At 41.5% G+C, this 18366-nt stretch overlaps 1 pseudogene; it reads right to left on the reverse strand.

Annotated features, from left to right (window-relative positions):
• Positions 1–520: 520 nt before the first annotated feature.
• LOC103119535 (zinc finger FYVE domain-containing protein 1-like) lies at positions 521–18362 on the reverse strand (annotated as a pseudogene).
• Positions 18363–18366: the final 4 nt, after the last annotated feature.

An 18366-nucleotide genomic window follows, 5' to 3' on the forward strand; every position in this document is an offset into this window, starting at 1 on the left:
GCTACTGCATTAACTGTTTATTTAAATACCAAGAGCATGCCCAGTGCTGAGCGCTGCCGCCGAAAGCCTGCTGTAGCAGTGACCCACTTGGCAAATAACCCAGATCACATGCCTCACCTTCCTACTTGCGTTATTAATTTGCTTTCAACAGATCGATGACTATAAAGTGTGATGAGAATTCTGGCCAAATGGAGAATGATTTATCAACCTCTACAGGAATGGCCAGCTTGCTGGCAGGTCAGTAGCACTTTTGTAACTCTGCCAAAGTTCACAACTGTAGAGAGATAATTAAACCCAGGCATGAAGCTCTGAAGCCTTTGAAAGCTTCCTGTAAGATTACCTTCTGTTTCAGGATTTGAGGCTGAATTCCAGGGTCGTCCTCTAAATAAAAAAAACAAACAAAAAAAAAAAAACAGAAACCATCCAAACTAGCCCATTTAAAATTATATTGATAATAACCTCCCCCCCAAAAGCTTTCTCACCAGTAATTTATTTGTTTATTTATTTATTTATTTATTTGTTAAAGGTCACCGGGCTTTTTACTGCAGTTAAAGCAGACTCGGATGGGGTGGTCCCAGCCTCGAGTCATGGGCCATGGGAGCACTTGTCACAGAAGCCCTGTCCTCAGGCCCGGCAGTGGTGCTTTGAGAGCTTGATGATGAATTCCTGGCGACAGTCATGGCAGTGCAGGATCTCGTGGTTCGGCACCCAGTATGCTGGCCTGGCTGCGTCTTTTACCAGACCTAGTGGTATGTCGATGACTGTCACCACGGCTCCCAGCGTGTTCTGCACAGCCTCGCCCACCTTGGAGCAATCAGCGTCCACCTTCCTCTTCTGCCTGTGTCTCGGCAACATCTAACTGGACGCTCCTGGCTTCATAGCAGTTGTCGCACACATGCACGTGCGGGACCCAACTCCGCTCAGGCACCTTGGGTCTTGGATGAACAGCCATAACAGAAGCCCTCCCCTCAGGTTCGGCGGTGGTACTTGGTGTCATTGTCTTTAAAGGATGTATGTAGCACACGTGTTGCAGCTCAGGATCTGAGAATTGGGTCTCCAGTAGGCAGGGGCAATCTGCTCTGTCAACCAGGAGGTCACGGCTTTGGTGGGTTCGAGACTAAGCTCAGACACCGACTGAGCCATGAAGTTCACCCCATCCAGGAGGCACTGGGCAGCATTGCTGTCCTTCAGGAAGCCGTTGGTTCCCAGCCAGACGTGCAGGATCTCCGTTGGCACCCCAGTATCCACAGGATCCTGGTTCCCAAACCAGTACTGCCAGCTCCAATAAACCACCCCGTACCCAGACCAGGCATATTTTGCGAGACCCATCAAGGGAGAGTCGGTGGAAACTGATGTCTTGGGTACTACGCTGACTTCCTTGCCACTCTCATAGCAGGCCTTGCAGGTGAAAATTCAGTTGTCCTACTGGTGGGAATAGCTGCAGTGGCTCTTAGCTTCCTGAGGGATCCCCTCTTTCCCGTGATTCATGCTGTTCTGACATCCAGCCCCATAGCTGAGGCACGGGGAAGAATAGGTGAAGTACTCATCAAGGAAAAAGGAGCTGTGTGCCATCTGGTCATCGGGGATCTCATCACTGAAGCAGCCACTCAGCACCTTCAGTTGGGACCTCTGGCGTGAAGCGTGCCGACACCGAGTACCCAAGGCCTAGACCAGCCCCCGCCCAATCTGATGGGCAGTCTCACCAGTAATTTAAAGAACATTTATTATCTTTCCCTTCACATCTTCTTAATAAATCACTTTCACCCACAAAGATATTCCAGTCACTCTGCCAAGTCCTTACCTGCACACTGGATCTGCATTAGTAAAAGAACAAAGATGGATATTTAGTGCTGACAGAAGAGTGACGTAACCTTCCGGTATATGAGGAAATTAGCTTCCTTTGTGCTTTGGGTCTTTCCTGGAATTCATAGTCAGTCTTCATACAAAGGTACTCAGAATTTACAATGTAACACAGGACAGGAAGAGTCTTACACATTCAGGAGAACATTATGGTTTTTTCATTCCCTCTCTCTCTTTTTTTTTGCCTCCAGGGTTATTGCTGGAACTGGGTGCCTACACTATGAATCCACTCTTCCTGGAGGCTATTTTTCCCCTTTTGTTGCCCTTGTTTATCGTTGTTGTTGGATAGGACAGAGAGAAATCGAGGGAGGAAGAGAAGACAGAGAGGGAGAGAGAAGGATAAGACACCTGCAGACCTGCTTCACCTCTTGTGAAGCGACCACCCTGCAGGTGGGAAGCCAGGATGTTCAAACTGGGATCCTTACACCGGTCCTTGTGCTTTGCACCATGTGCACATAACCCACTGAACCACCACCCAGCCCTCCGGTTCTTCATTCTCAATTTTCTATCCCATATTGGAAAAAATTAGGAGGGAAGAGAGGGGACAGTTCAGCCTATTAAGTCCCTTTGCCCTGACAGATAAAGGAATGTATTTGTAGGAGGTAGTGGAGAGCAATGTCATTGACTGAGGATTTAAATAAAGCACAGAAGATCTAATACGTGTCATGAGCAGATATGTGAAAGAGCATTGTGGGTAACCCTAGAGATATTATGCTGTCAGTTGTGTAATTTCTTTTGTCCACTATGTGGAAATGCACAGGCGAGTCTGATTCATTGGAAGGGAATGTGGTAGGATGTGTTCATTTTCATTTCCTTGGCTCATTTGCCTTGCCTTGGTCTGTTGTATTCTGTTTCCAAGGTGAGTCAGAATTCCATGAGTGTTCTTCCAGTCATGCCCTTCCTAGTGAACCAAGTACTGGCCACAATGTGATGCCCTTGGTAGCTGGCTATTGCTTCTCAATCTTTGTTCATAGGGATGTGACTTTGGGGTATGAATAGGAGAACAGGATCATGGTGGATAGAAGAGAACGGTGACATTTAGGTGATAGCACATGCAAGAGGCTGCTGGAATACAGGTAATAGGGCAGACTTCTTCTGTTGTCAGGAGGTGTTCCTAGCAAAGATTGTCTGGTTTTCAGCATAGGTGGGTTGTTGGCATGGGGAGGTAAGTCAGAAGCTTCCACATTGTCTTGTGCCTTTATACCTACTGGCAGGTTCTTTAACATGCAGGCCTAAAGAAAACAAAGGCTTCCACGTTGTGGAAGGTAAAGTGTAGAGGCCACTGTGAGTTGTTTCTAAAAAAGCCATGATAACTAGACAGCTTTTAACTGTAGGAGACCTAGCTCATCAGCTGTAGAACTGAAGAACTCTGAACCCCCATTTTATGCTTTATATTTTAATCTTTTATTGATTTAATAATGATCAACAAGACCATAGGATAAGAGGGGTACAATTCCACTCAATTCCCACCTCCAGAGTTCTACATCCCATCCCCTCCATTGGAAGCTTTCCTATTCTTTATTCCTCTGGGAGTATGGATCGAAGATCATTACAGGTGCAGAAGGTAGAAGGTCTGGTAATTGCTTCTCCACTGGACATAGGTGTTGGCAGGTCGATCTATATGCCTAGCTTGTCTTTCCCTAGTAGTGCAGGGTATTTTATACTTTATTAAGTATTCACTTAATGATCTACAGAGAATGGGATAGTATTACAAGTGAATTTTCTTTCTTTCTTTTTTTTTTTTTTTTCCTTTTTTAGATCTTTTGAGTATTCTTCTAAAAAAATATAAAGAGACAACTAGAGTCTGGGCTTTTATGACTGGCCCTTCCACTGAGAGAGATGGTTTCACAGATGGATGTTCAAGAGTGATAACAGTAATAGAGAGGGATATGTGCACTCTTTGAGGATAATCAAAGCAGTGTGATGTTCTTTTATATGAGAAAAGGCGGTCTGAAGTGGTCTATTGCTGACTATACACATATACAGTTAGGATCGGGAAAGGATCTATCAGACCTTTACATCACTTTGGCTTATTCTTAACTCCTGAAATCTTTGATAAGTATATTAAGATTTTAAATAGAATAACTTAGAGTGGTTCATGAATGAATGTCTTTTAGGCTTGGAAACGTAGCAGATCATTCTACAAGATTAGAGACCTTTGAAACCCTTGACCCCTGGGCCAGTTTGTATAGCTCTGGAATTCTTTTCTTTTTTTTTAATTTTATTTATTTATTCACTTTTGTTGCCCTTGTTGTTTTATTGTTGTAGTTATTATTGTTGTTGTCGTTGTTGGATAGGACAGAGAGAAATGGAGAGAGGAGGGGAAGACAGAGAGGAGGAGAGAAAGATAGACACCTGCAGACCTGCTTCACTGCCTGTGAAGCGACTCCCCTGCAGGTGGGGAGCCGGGGTTCGAACCGGGATCCTTATGCCGGTCCTTGTGCTTTGCGCCACCTGCGCTTAATCCGCTGCGCTACAGCCCGACTCCCAGCTCTGGAATTGTAATAAGAACTCATTGGTCAGCTAAAAGCTGGGGTTGGGTGACTAGAGAGTTCTTAGACATCAATTTTCTGGGGCATGGTGACCTCCCACCATCATTTACTGTACATTAAGTTTTCTGCTTTGTGGGGACAGTTAGGTAAGAAAAAGTCAAGGATATCACCTCAGACTCTAAAGAATCATTTCCTGGGTCTGACTGCTATGATTATGAATATATGACTATTGTAGGGGGCTGGGAGGTGGTGTACTTGTCTGAGTGCACATGCTACAATGCACAAGCACCAAGGTTCAAGCCCCCAGTTCCTACCTTCAGAAGAGAAGCTTCATGAGTGGTGAAGAAAAAATTTGTCTCTTTTTCTCTCTCCCTTTCCACCTCCCACTTACCTCTCCATTTTCTATCAAATATATAGTTTTTTTTTTTTAAAATGAAACTATTGTCTATGTCCTGTGGTTCTCCAACATAGAAATTCATAAGAATCATCTAGGAGAGTTTTCAAATTATATAATTCCTAACATCTACATTCTGTTTTATTTTCTTATATAATTCTGGGGAAAGAACCCAGGATATTGTACAGTGTATTTTTACTATGTGGCCTCCCCAAAACTATAACATTTAATATTTTTAGAGAGAGATGAGAAGCTAACACATTGGTATACACATCACCTGCTTGGACCCCATTCTATAATTTTCTTTATAGAAACAAACAAAAGAGTAACCTTCAGGTGGTTCTTATTACCAGCTGAATTTCAGAGGCCCTGTATACAATAATTTTGGATCCAGAATGTTAAGCTGAATTCTGTAGCTCACAGCACTGCTATTATTGCTGAACTGGTCAAGATCGTTGGTGCCAATAACCTCGGGTCCATGCTCCCAGAGGGATAAAGAATAGGAAAGCTATCAAGGGAGGGGATGGGATGTGTAGTTCTGGTGGGGGGAACTGTGTGGAGTTGTACACCTCTTATCCTATGGTTTTGTCAGTGTTTCTTTTTTATAAATAAAATAAATAGATCATTGGTGCCCTGGAGGTCCAGGTTCCTGTAGGTCAGTACCACCAGGTAATTAAGTTGAAGCTGCTTTCATGCCTTATACACATTGATAATGACTTTCCTGAGAGCTATGGAGGAGGTCCTGTCTTCAGGAGTGCTCCCTGGTGATGAGAACTTGCCTTGGGATCCATCGGAGCATAGCTGTGATAGGCACATGGGTAGAAGATCAGCACTTCATGTCCTGGTATGATGCTACTGGGCTGCTGGAAAAGTTGTGACACATTTTTGCATAGAAAAACATAGGGAAATACGTCATGACTTTTCCAACAGCCCAGTGGTCATCAAGAGTCTACTCTGATTTCAATGTGGAGGTAGAGATCTGCCATTCTTAGTTTATGAAAACATACTGTCACTTAATCCTGAGGTCAGATAACAGGAAATTCTTAACCAATTTCTTCCCTCTATACTAACTGGTCAAGTGACCTAAAATAAGTAGGGAAGATAAAAAGACTGTTTAATTTATAAAAACAGAGAAAGCAGTGGTGGTGGCAGAAGTGTTGTGATGGTAGAGACAATGGCCACCTTGGTGACACTGGTGATGACCAGTAGACATGTTGATTATAATGGAGGCAAATGTCTGAGATGCCAGTTATTGCCTGGGATGGTTTTTATCTTTTTCACATGATGTGTGGTGAGTCAGCTACTCTGAAAAGGCTAAGAGCAGACCGAACAATATATATATATATCAAAGTTGAATGAATTCAGCCTTTTCAGTTTGGCTCAAACTATAATTTCAGAGGCATTAAATTTTTATTTCTGAGTGACCTTTCATTGTCAGTGATGGAAGATTTTAGTCTTGAGCTACTCTGCCCTGTTTGGCTCTGTGATTGTATAGTTACTCTGTAAAGGAACTTGTAAATGATTACTGGAACTCATATTTATAGAATCACTTTGTGACAAATAATTGGCATCTGTGACAATCTATTAAATATTTTTCATCAGATTAATTTTTTTTACACAGAGTTCTAAGAGGAAAAAATATTGTATCATTCTTTGGGCTACATGATTCATGAGCAATAATTCTAAAGTCATTAAAATTCAAATAAATTACATATTTCATTTTCCCTTTGGATGTTGAGATTATTCAGTTAGGAATTGAAAATAAATAGCAAAAATGTGATAATAACATTCTAAACATTAAAATGACAAACATAACACCTATCTACATGAAAATTTTCTATCTGAAATTTAAAGTGCTGAAGATAGGATGTTAGAAAACCAGAGATTATTGAAGAGAATAATTCTATTTAAAATAATTAAAATTTATGTTCTACTACAATTTTTTCTGAAATTTAAATTTCAAGAGGTAAAATAATTCAAATAATTTATAATCAACTCAGTCTAAGAATTAGTTTTTTTTTTTCCCCAAATGAATCCCAAACTTCTGGGAAGTCCAGAATTTGAACCTGAAATCTTTGTCTGTCTGTCTCTGAGTCCACAGGCAGAGCCACAAGTCCAGCCAGACCTTAAGAATTAGTTTTAATTTCCCCATTCTTTTTATTACTTTTTCTCACCATCTGGCTATATATATATTTTTTTCTTTTTCTGAGCAATGTTCTATGCTTAGGATCATGCTGGGCATTTTACATAAAAAATCCCACTTAATACAATAATCCCACAGAGTATCTATAGTTGTATCCATTTTACAGATGAAATTGAGACTTGAGTTTTCTGATCAATTTATCCAGGGACACATGAAGAGATGGATGAATTTTAGTTCTTAACTACTATGGGGTACTTGTCCACAAACACAAGAACACAAGTAGTTTCTACAGAGGATCTGAATTCTCTTTTCTTTTTTCACTTAACATTCTATCTCTAAGATTATGTATACTACAGAATCTTAATGTAGCCTGTCAACACCCGCAATGATCTCCATTGGGAAGTGCTGCCCTCTAGTGGAACATTGTTCATAAAGCTCTTTTCATTTTCTGCCCAGCACCAAGAGTCAGAGGTTTTCTGTTGAATCTACTGTGCCTTTGAAAACCTTAAATATGACAAAAACGTAAAAACACCTTTTTTTTACCCTATGTCATCTAATGTAGAGATGTAGAGAGAGGTTATTATTTCTAACTTTGAGAGTGAAGTTCAGTAAAGCTTTACAAGGGATGAGATAAGCATTGTTCAAAAAGAAAAAAAAAAGAATTCATTGTTCATGGTGTTGAAAGCAGCATGACTGTGCCATTCCCTGAAGTAACAGGATATCTCAACCATCTCCCCTTCTGCTACGTTTAAAAGCTTGAAGACAAGTCAGATTGTCTTAAGACCAGTGCTGAAAGGCAAAGTGACTCCCCTGGGATACATACAGAATTTAGAAATATATTTAAAACACTGAAAATCCAACCAACTGAATTTGTTCTCCTCTGAGCCCACAGTAATTCCTCAGTTTAAAATATTTTAGTAAATCTTTCACTTTGACAGTGTGAAAAAAAAATCATGGTAGTTTTAAAATACATGGTCTCAGTTCAATTAGGAAGGACTTGGGTTAATATTGGGTTGTTTTGAGAAAGCAATGGGGATTTCTTTTTTAGTGAATTAGGCCATTATTTCTCCTATTGTTCATCAAAAAGAAGCCCTGAGCAAAATTGCTGATGCTATCACCAGGGAAAGGGCTGACTGGTGAGTTGTGATTGCTTTGTGTGCAGTCAGTGGGGCATACTGTGGAGAGGAGGGGAGACCTGCCAGTTTGATCTTTATGAGAGGGCTGACTCTTAAACATTAGATGTCTTTCTTATGCTTAATGAATAACCCATATGAAAAGGAGGACATGCAGAGGCAGGATTATATGACACATGTAATATTTTGATAAAAGATCCTCCGAGGTCCCCCTAGGAAATGACATCTCCTCATGCTTAAACTGAAAGTATTGATTTCAAGAAAGGAAAAGAACAAGAGGAAACCTTAGTAAACCCTTGTTCTATACTGACACATCTGATGACACTCAAGGGGTTAATGGAGGGTGGGGACACTGTGGTCTATGGTAGGAGGAGATGGAGTTTTGATGGTGGCTGAGGTGTGCTGTCACACATTTGGGGACAGATATAAAATTCTACCCTTGAGGCAACAACTGTGTTGTAAAGCAACATTTCCCTAAGTAAATAAATAAATTAAAAGTTTTTGATTTCTCTCAGTGTAAATTTTAGGATAGGCAAGATGATCGAAACCTAACAAAAAGCAATTCTTTTTTTCTTTAAGTCATTTATTATATGTACATAAAACAAACACATATGTATATATGCATGCATACATATATGTGTTTCCATTTTTACTGGGAAGTTAATGGTTTATAATAGTAAACATTACAACAGGAAACTTACAACAGTAAGTTAGTGGTCGTCTACACATGGGCACAATTTCCCAGGTCCTAGTGATGGATTTCTGGGAAACACTCTTCACTCCCAACATAGGACCCCAACTCCCTCCCCCCTCCCTGTCTTTCACTCCTTCCCCAGAGTCACCTCCAGTCCAAGCTTCACCCTGTGTTTTCGCTTTCTGTGTCTCCCCAGCCCCAAGTTCCACCTACAAGTGAGGCTGTCTCTTATTTACCCCTTTCTTCCTGACTCATCCCACTCAAAACTGTTCCTTCACCTTCCAATCAAGGTCAGGCAAAGATTGGGATTTTAGAGTTTCTGGTCTTTGAGTCATCTGATCTGATTTGGTGCAGGCCTCATTTCACTTTTCTACATGTGGATGTCCATGAGGGAATCTTTCCCCCCACTGAGTGGGTTTGGCCTCTCTGTCACATATTAGGTGGCTATCTATGTGTGGGCTCATATCTAGGTCTTTGGTTCTGTTCCACTGACCCAAGTGTCCATATTTATTGCAGCACCATGATGTTTAAATCTCTGTGCTTTGTAGTATACACTGAAGTTGGGAAGCATGATACCTCCAATTACATCCCCTTTTTCTCTCCAGGTTGCTTTGGCAGTTTGAGGTTCTTTTGTGGTTCTATACAAGTTTTTGGACCAGTTGTTCATTTTCCTTGAAGAATGCCATGGGGCTCCTATAAGTGCTGTGTTTAACAGTATTTAAAATAGCCTTAATTTTAAATTTTATTTATTTATGTTGGGTAGAGACAGACAGAAATCAAGAGGAGAGTGGGGAGATAGAAAGGGAGAGAGAAGAGAAACATCTACAACCCTTTTTTTTCCACTTGTGGAGCATTTCCACTGCAGGTGGGGAGTTGAGGGCTTGAACCCGGGTCCTTGTGCATTGTAGCATGTGCACTCAACCAGATGCACCACCACCAGGCCCCACAAAAGTCTTAATTTGGAAGACAAATGCTCTTCCAGGAAGTCCACAAATAAATGACCGAAATAAAGAATAGGAAAGGATATGGTAGAAAAGATCTTTAAGTGTCTAAATATAAGACACATAAAACAAAATGATGAAATATATGCATTTAAAATGCAAATTGCATTCACAAATGTTTTTCCAGTTTTATCGAGATAAAATTAACTTATGTCATTGTGTAAGTTCAATGTTTACTAACACTTCCATGACTTCATCTATTGTTTTTTCATTTCATATACATATACATACATACATACACATGTATATATGTGTATACATATATATATATAGAGAGAGAGAGAGGAGAGACCTGCAGCACTGCTCCATTTTTCATGAAGCTTCCCTCCAATCCAGATGAGGAACAGGGGCTTGAACACAGGTCCTCGCAGACAGTAATGAGTGTGCTGTACTGGGTGCACCGCAACCTGGCCCCTAATTACTGTTTCCCCTCTTGTGATGACAGCATTTAAGATTTACTTCTTAACCTTCTCTACCTGCTGAGTGACCTCAGTCACAAGCCCTTTTTATTTTAAATCACTAAATTTTAAAGTAAATTCTCTGTCCCCCTCACCAGGGTTATCACTGCAGTCCTGTGCCTGCATCATGACTCCACTTTTCCTGGTGGTCGTTTTCCTTCTCCTCCTCCTCTTTTTCTTATAGAGATAGAAAAATGGGGAGAAAGAGAGAGAGAGAGACACCTGCACCATTGCTCTATTGCTTATGAAGTTCCCCCCCTTAAGGTGAAGATCAGGATCATGAACTTAGGTCCATACACATGGCAACCTGTGTTCTCCCAGCAAGTGCATTATAACCTTACCTCTTGAAGTAATTTCTCAGAAACATAGGTCATTGAAGCAAGTTGGTTAAATCAGATCCAACCCCAAAATACCTTTTTTTATAGAGTGAATAGTACAGACATTCTAATACTAACTGGTTAAGTATTGGCTTAACCCATAATACCGTTATTACATGGCCCTTGTCCATAATACATACATATATATATATACATATATACATACATATATATATATATACTTTTTAAAAGAAAAGTGTTAATCTTTCTGTATTTCATTAAAAACAGAACAGAGAACCACCATCATAGCTATCAGAGTCTTTGATCTATTACCCTTATCACTAGTTCACAAATCATCATCATATTGACTTATGATATGCAATGTAGTGCCAAACGGAATCAATTTCAGGAGAATTCTCATTCCTGCAAGCAAACTGCATTCAACTTCTAGAAACACATGGACTAAAGGCCACAGGTTTGGTTTTACTTTTCAAGCCACCTGGGCATACCCACCTGCTACAAATGGGAGATCTGTAAAGGTCAAATTATGATATAAAAGTCACATTCAGGATAATTGCAAACTCTGAACAGTGATGTCCCCTAGAATTAAGTGACATTAAATTCCAGGATAAATTAGTGAACTTTTTGCATCACTTCATCAGCTAAGGAAGCTCTTTGGTTCAGAAAAATTCAGTCAGCGGTGGATCAAACAAAAGATTCATTTTTCTCATATAATAAAATATCCAGAGATTGGGGATATTTATATAGATCCAGAGAAGTGACTACTTGGGAAATTATTTCTGCAACTATCTCTCACTCAGGCCTGTTGAATTGTGGTCACATTATGTCTACTGCAGCTCTGGACATCGCAGCTGTGATAAAGGGTTGAACAAGGTCAAAGAGAATAAGGTGGTGCCTGTAGATTTCTCCATTTATCTCGTTAGGTAAAGTATCACATGACAATTTTTTTTTTTGCCTCCAGGGTTATTGCTGGGGCTCAGTGCCTGCACTAAGTATCCACAGCTCCTGATGGTCATTTTCTCCATTTTGTTGCCTTTGTTGTTGCTATTGTTGCCATTGCTTTTGTTGTTGTTGGATAGGACAGAGAGAAATCGAGAGAGGAGGGGAAGACAGAGGGGGAGAGAAAGATGAAGACCTGCTTCACTGCCTATGAAGTGACTCCCCTGCAGGTGGGGAGCCATTTGTTGTTGTTGGATAGGACAGAGAGAAATCGAGAGAGGAGGGGAAGACAGAGGGGGAGAGAAAGATGAAGACCTGCTTCACTGCCTATGAAGTGACTCCCCTGCAGGTGGGGAGCCAGGGCCTCAAACTGGGTTCCTTTTGCTTGTCCTTGTGCTTCACACCATGTAGCTTAACCCACTGCCCAACCCCTTGCCCCCTCATGACCATTCATTCACAAAAAGGAGACTGGAAAAGTGGTTAATTTCAGTTTCACAATTCTATTATAGAGGCAGGCAATGGAGGTTGGTTGGGACTGGGTGTTGGATGAAACTGCAGCGTTAGAAATTACTACAAGGGTTTGGACTGTGGCACACCTGGTAGAGTACACAATTACCATGTGCAAAGACCCAGGTTCAAGCCCTCGGTCCGCACCTGTAAGCTTCATTAGCAATGAAGCAAGCTACAGGTACCTCTCTCTTGTTCTCTTTTTGCCCCTCTCAATTTTTCTCTGTCCTATCAAATAGTAAAATAAATAGCAAAAAAAGGAAATTACCAGGCCAGGTGGTAAAACACCTGGTTGAGCGCACATATTACAGTGCACAAGGACCCAGGTTCGAGCCCCCAGTCCCCACCTGCAGGTGAAGCAGGGCTGCAGGCATCTCTCTGTCTCTCTCCTTCTCTACTACCCCCTTCCCTCTTGATTTTTGGCTGTCTCTGTCCACTAAAGAAAGTTAATAAAAATAAATAAATAAACAACAACAAAAAAAGAAATCTTTTCTAAAAAAAGGAAATTACAGCAAAGTGGCAATTAGTCAAATTTCATAAAATGAACCTATAGGATATATTGATATATTGGATTTCCTACACAATTCAAAAATTTACCCATTTTATTATAACATATGTATGTTTGTTAAGTATTTCAGTTTTTAAAGTGTGTTTTTTTCTTTGACTAGTCAGTCTTTTTTCTTTGGAGATTTTTTTTTTTGGAGGTCATTTTTACGGAGATAAATGTGAACAAGTGATTCAAAATCATGTGGAAATATAGGTCCACCTAAAACTCGGATGGATTTATACATCCTACCCATTTATATTATATTGCTTTCTCATAATAAAGTGTCTTAACTGTGAACAAGAGTAACACACAGCTGGAAGAAAAGATGAAAATTTACCTTTCCCACAACACTGACATATCTGGAGGGGATCACGCTAAGTCAAATAAACCAGAAGGAAAAATACAAATACTGGAGGGTCTCATTCACAAATGAGATTAAAGAAAAAAATCAGAAATAAATCTTTATTCTATTTCTGCAGACATCTAGTAATTAAAGGGGAAGAAGGTGTTGGGGGTTGGGGGTAAGGTACCCAGTGCCCTGTGATGGACAGAGATGACACCTTTTGGTGGTAGATGAGAAAGGCTAACGTGTATTTTGATAAACCTGTGAAGCTGTACCCTTGAGACAGCTACAGTCTTGTGTAGCAATATTCAATAAAAATAAATACATTTTTGGGGCTGGGTGGTGGTGCACCTGACTGAGTGTGTAAGTTTGACCCCCTCCCCTTCCCCCCCCCCCCCGCAGGAGGGACACTTCAGGAATGGTGAAGCGAGTTTGTGACTGTCTGTCTGTCTTTCATCCTTTCTATCCCTCTTAATCTCTCTGTCCTATCTAATAAAAAAAAAAGAAAGGAAAGAAGTAAATACATTTTAAAAGACAAGGAGTGGTACACAGTCTGCATTTAAAGCTTTAACCTTTTAAAATTCACTTTATTGAGAAAATAACAACTTACATGATATTAGAGTTGTTATATGGGTAAGTTTCTTATCTCCTATAAGAGGTGTTTGCACCCCTCACCCACAGACCAACTGGCAACTTCCTCAACCATACTGCAATGGGACTCCAACACCTTCCCTCCCCTCCTCTCCTCTTTCCTCTCCTCTCCTCTCCTTTCCATTTTTTGGGTAACCTTTTCAAATATAGAGTTGGGGGGATAGCATAGTGTTTATACAAATAGACTCTCATGCCTGAGGTTCTCAGGTCCCAGGTTCAATCCCCTGCACTACTACAAGCCAGAGCTGAGCAGTTCTCTGAGGGGACAGAAAGTGGGAAAGAGAGAGAGAGAGAGAGTGGGAGAGAGAGAGAGAGAGAGAGAGATAAGGAAAGAGAAACTATGGCTCTGAAGCTTCCTTTAATGAGGTGTGAGCTGGACTCAAATCTGGGCAATTTTATCTTATTTTAATTTAATTATTATTTGTTTATTATTTTTTAGTCTGATAGGACAGAGAGAGATTGAGAGGGAAGGGGAAATAGACTTGTTTCACCACTCATGAAGCTTCCCCCTTGCAGGTAGGGACCCAGGGCTTAAGCCTGGGGTCTTGCATATAGTAGTGTGTGCGTTCAACCAGATGTGACTCCACCCAGCCATTCTTTTATTTTTTTAATGAGAGAGATAGATATAGAGAAAGACACCAGAACACTGCAAACTGGCGTCTGTTCAGTGATCTTACCAACAAATCTATTCCTGCAATTCCAATTAACTCTATCCCCTCTGAAGATTCCTACAGGCGCTTCCGCCAAGCCATCTTCAAAGCAACTTCCCAAGCCATTCCTCCTGGGAGACGTGCTAACTATACGCCTTGTCTTGATGCTGAATGCGAGCAACTACTAAAGCAGTATGATGAGTCGGGCGACCCAGATGTGGCCGACCATCTCATTGCCTCCCTGGATGCAGCACGCCAAGCCTACTGGCAACAACTCACGGAAAGTCTGAACTTCACCCACTCAAGTAGGAAGGCCTGGAAGCTTCTTCACAGACTGGGTGCCGGTAGACAAGCCCCTCCCGTCTCCCATCCTCCCGTATCTCCAAACTCAGTGGCCAGTCACCTAACTCAAGTTGGACGTGCTAAGATCAACCCAGTCTGGAAAAGAGAAATTTCCCACGAGTGGTCATCCCACTTCCGGTTATCTTGTCCATCTCCAAAAATCTCTCCCTTTACACTGTCTGAACTGGAAGACGCTTTGAAGAGGGTTAAACTGGGAACAGCTGCTGGCTATGATAACATCACCACAGAACTCATTCTTAACCTGGGCCCCGCGGCAAAGAAGTGGGTCGCTTCCTTCCTGTCCCACATCTTGGAATCTGAGTCTATGCCCAAAGTTCGGCATCGTGCGAAGATTGTAGCGGTTTTGAAACCAAAGAAAGACCCAACACTGGCCGCCAGCTATAGACCAATTTCTCTCCTCTCCGTGTGTTACAAACTCCTTGAGAGGCTGCTTCTGTCACGTATTTCTCCTCTTACAGAGAAATTCCTATCACCCGCCCAGGCTGGTTTCCGCCCAGGAAGATCTACCTGAGAACAAGCTCTGGCCCTCTCAACTTACATTGAAAATGGATTCCAGAAGAATTTAAAGATGGGTGCTGTCTTTGTTGATCTCACAGCAGCCTATGACACGGTCTGGCACCGTGGTCTCCTAGTCAAGATCTCAAGATGCCTGCCTCCATGGGTGGCCAACACTATATCATTTCTTCTCCAAAACAGAAGATTCCGGGTACATCTGGGTGACAAGTCTAGCAGATGGAGACTTGTCTCAAGTGGCCTCCCCCAGGGCTCTGTTCTGGCTCCTATGCTATTTAATATTTACATCAATGACCTCCCAGAAACTTCTTCAAGGAAGTTCATCTACGCCGATGACATCTGCTGTGCAACTCAGGCATCCAAGTTCGACATCCTCGAGGAAACACTCACGAAAGACATGTCTCTGATATCTGATTACTGTAAAAAATGGCGACTAATCCCTAGCACTGCAAAAACGGTATCATCTGTTTTCCATCTACACCATGCCTCGGCCTCGCGTGAGCTTAATGTGCAGCTTGGCGGTACGAGAATCCGGCACGAAGCCCAGCCAGTCTATCTTGGCGTTACTCTCGATCGCACTCTGTCATTTCATGAACATCTCATAAAAACTGCAGCAAAGGTGGGCGCGAGGAATAACATCATTGCAAGACTGGCCAGCTCCTCATGGGGGGCGAGCGCTTCCACACTGCGATCATCATCTCTGGCATTATGCTATTCCACTGCAGAATACTGTGCCCCAGTATGGTTCCGTAGCCCCCATGTCCACTTGGTCGATTCCAAATTATATTCCTCCATGAGGATCATTTCTGGAACCATCCGTTCCACCCCGGTTCCATGGCTGCCAGTTCTTAGCAACATCACCCCGCCAGATATTCGTCGGGATGTGGCATCATCTAAGTTCATTTCCCACGTCTACGCTCAACCGGACCTGCCAATATACGCGGATATCTTCACCCACCCTGTTCAACGCTTGACATCTTGTCACCCAATCTGGTCCCCTACGCCTACACTGAACTTCTCTGTTCCAGTCTCTTGGAAACAGAGTTGGCAGTCAGCTGAGGTCAAGAACAAACACCTCATCACAGACCCCTGCAAGCGCCAACCCGGCTTTGACCTAGCACGTTATGATTGGGCCCTCCTCAATCGCTATCGAACAGGCCATGGCCGGTGCGCCACTATGTTCCATCGCTGGGGGGCCAGAGACGACCCGAACTGCCCCTGCGGCTCCAGACAGACTATGACCCACATAGTCAACGACTGCCACCTCTCCAGATTCAAAGGAGGTCTCGAAACTTTACATCAGGCTCAACCTGACGCTGTTGACTGGCTACGGAAGAAGGGCAAACGCTAGAAGAAGAAGAACTGCTTTCTTTGTTGGTGGTGAAGCAGGGCTGCAGGTGTCTCTTTCTCTTTATCTCCCCCTTTCCTCTCCATTTGTCTTTTCTATTCAATAAATAAAGATAAATTTTTTAAAAAAAGAAAAAAGTCATAGAAAAAGTATGAAGATAAAATTATGGATACAGAATGCCATTTAAAACCCAGATAAGGTAACGATGATGACAGTTTGAATTATGCCCTGGAAGTGGACAACTTGAAGGAATATTTTTGAGGTGGAATCAGCTGTAGAGGGGGATTTTTGAATAGAGGTGAAAGGGTGAGAAGTGAAACATGTTATATATGACTTAATGACTTTCAGTTTTGTAACTTAAGGAGTCCAGTTGGTTGTATTGTGAAGAATATGGAGGAGTTGTAGGAATGATAACAAAAATCCAGCTCCCTCTATTTTTTTTAACTTCAGAGGGCTCAACTAGGAAGGTGAAAGACACAGGGAAAAACTATCTGCTAATTGAACTCATAGCCAGAATATAAAAAAAGAACTCTGAAAACTCATCAATAAATGATATGTAACTCAGTTTAAAAAATAGGTGAAGGGGAGTCCGTCGGTAGAGCAGTGGGTTAAGTGCAGGTGGCGCAAAGCACAAGGACCAGCTGGAGCCCCCGGCTCCCCACCTGCAGGGGAGTCGCTTCACAGGCAGTGAAGCAGGTCTGCAGGTGTCTGTCTTTCTCTCTGTCCTATCCAACAACAACAACATCAATAATAGCTACAACAATAAAAAAACGAGGGCAACAAAAGGGAATAAATACATATTAAAAAATCTCTTAAAATTGGTGAAGGATTTGAACTGATATTTCTTTTTTAATATTTCTTTTTTATTTATTCCTTTTTGTTGTCCTTGTTGTTTTATCGTTGTTGGATAGGACAGAGATAACTGAAGAGAGGAGGGGAAGATAGAGGAGGAGAGAAAGACAGACACCTGCAGACCTGCTTCACTGCCTGTGAAGTGACTCCCCTGCAGGTGGGGAGCCGGGGGCTCGAACCGGGATCCTTACACGGGTCCTTGCGCTTTGCGCCCCCTGTGCTTAACCCGCTGCACTACCGTCCGACTCCCCTTGAACTGATATTTCACCACAGAAGATAGGTGAATGGACAAAAAGCACCCTCAAAAGTGCTCAATATCACTTATTTGCAAATAAAACCCACAAGAATGACTATAATATAAAACGTAATAACATGCCAACAAGTATGGGAAGAAATTAGGATTATACATTGTTGGTAGGAATGCAAAGCTACGTAGGAACTTTGAAAACATCGTTCCACTTCTGGATATTTATTTATCCAAGAAAAATTAAAACATATGGTCACACAAACCTTCCACATAAATATTCACATTAGCATTATTCATAATGACTCAGAAGTTGAAGCGACTCAAATATCAGCTAATTAAAGATTAAACAAAAATGTAGAATAGTCATACACCATAATATGTCAATAAAAGAAATGAAATACTGATATGTTACACAGGCATAATTTCCCTCCCCCCCAAAATGAAGTGAAAGTCACAAAGCCTACATTTAAAGACGAGAGTTATGGAATGTCCAAAATAGGCAATACTAAAAATTAATAGAGAATGTTCTTTTGCGGGTGATGAAAGTGTTCTAAAATTAGATTTATAGGCATGACAAAATTCTGTACATCAAAAACATTGATTCATTTACATTAAACAGATAAACTTTCTAGTACATATTAATATATTTTATCGCTACAAACCTCTTACATTCACTCTAGGAAATATTAATTTTCCTAAACCTACCTGTGAATAATCGTAATGAATTCTAGTTCTGGTGTACTTGGGGTGAAGGAGTGTGTGAACAGGTTTTTCGGGAATATCATCAGAATCCTCTGTGGAATATGTATATATATATATATATATATATATATATTTTTTTTTTTGGCCTCCAGGTTCCCAAGCGCGGCCACGCCCCTCGTTCGTCTCCTAGC

Source organism: Erinaceus europaeus, chromosome 21 (assembly GCF_950295315.1).
Source record: "Erinaceus europaeus chromosome 21, mEriEur2.1, whole genome shotgun sequence".
NCBI classification, from domain to species: domain Eukaryota; kingdom Metazoa; phylum Chordata; class Mammalia; order Eulipotyphla; family Erinaceidae; genus Erinaceus; species Erinaceus europaeus.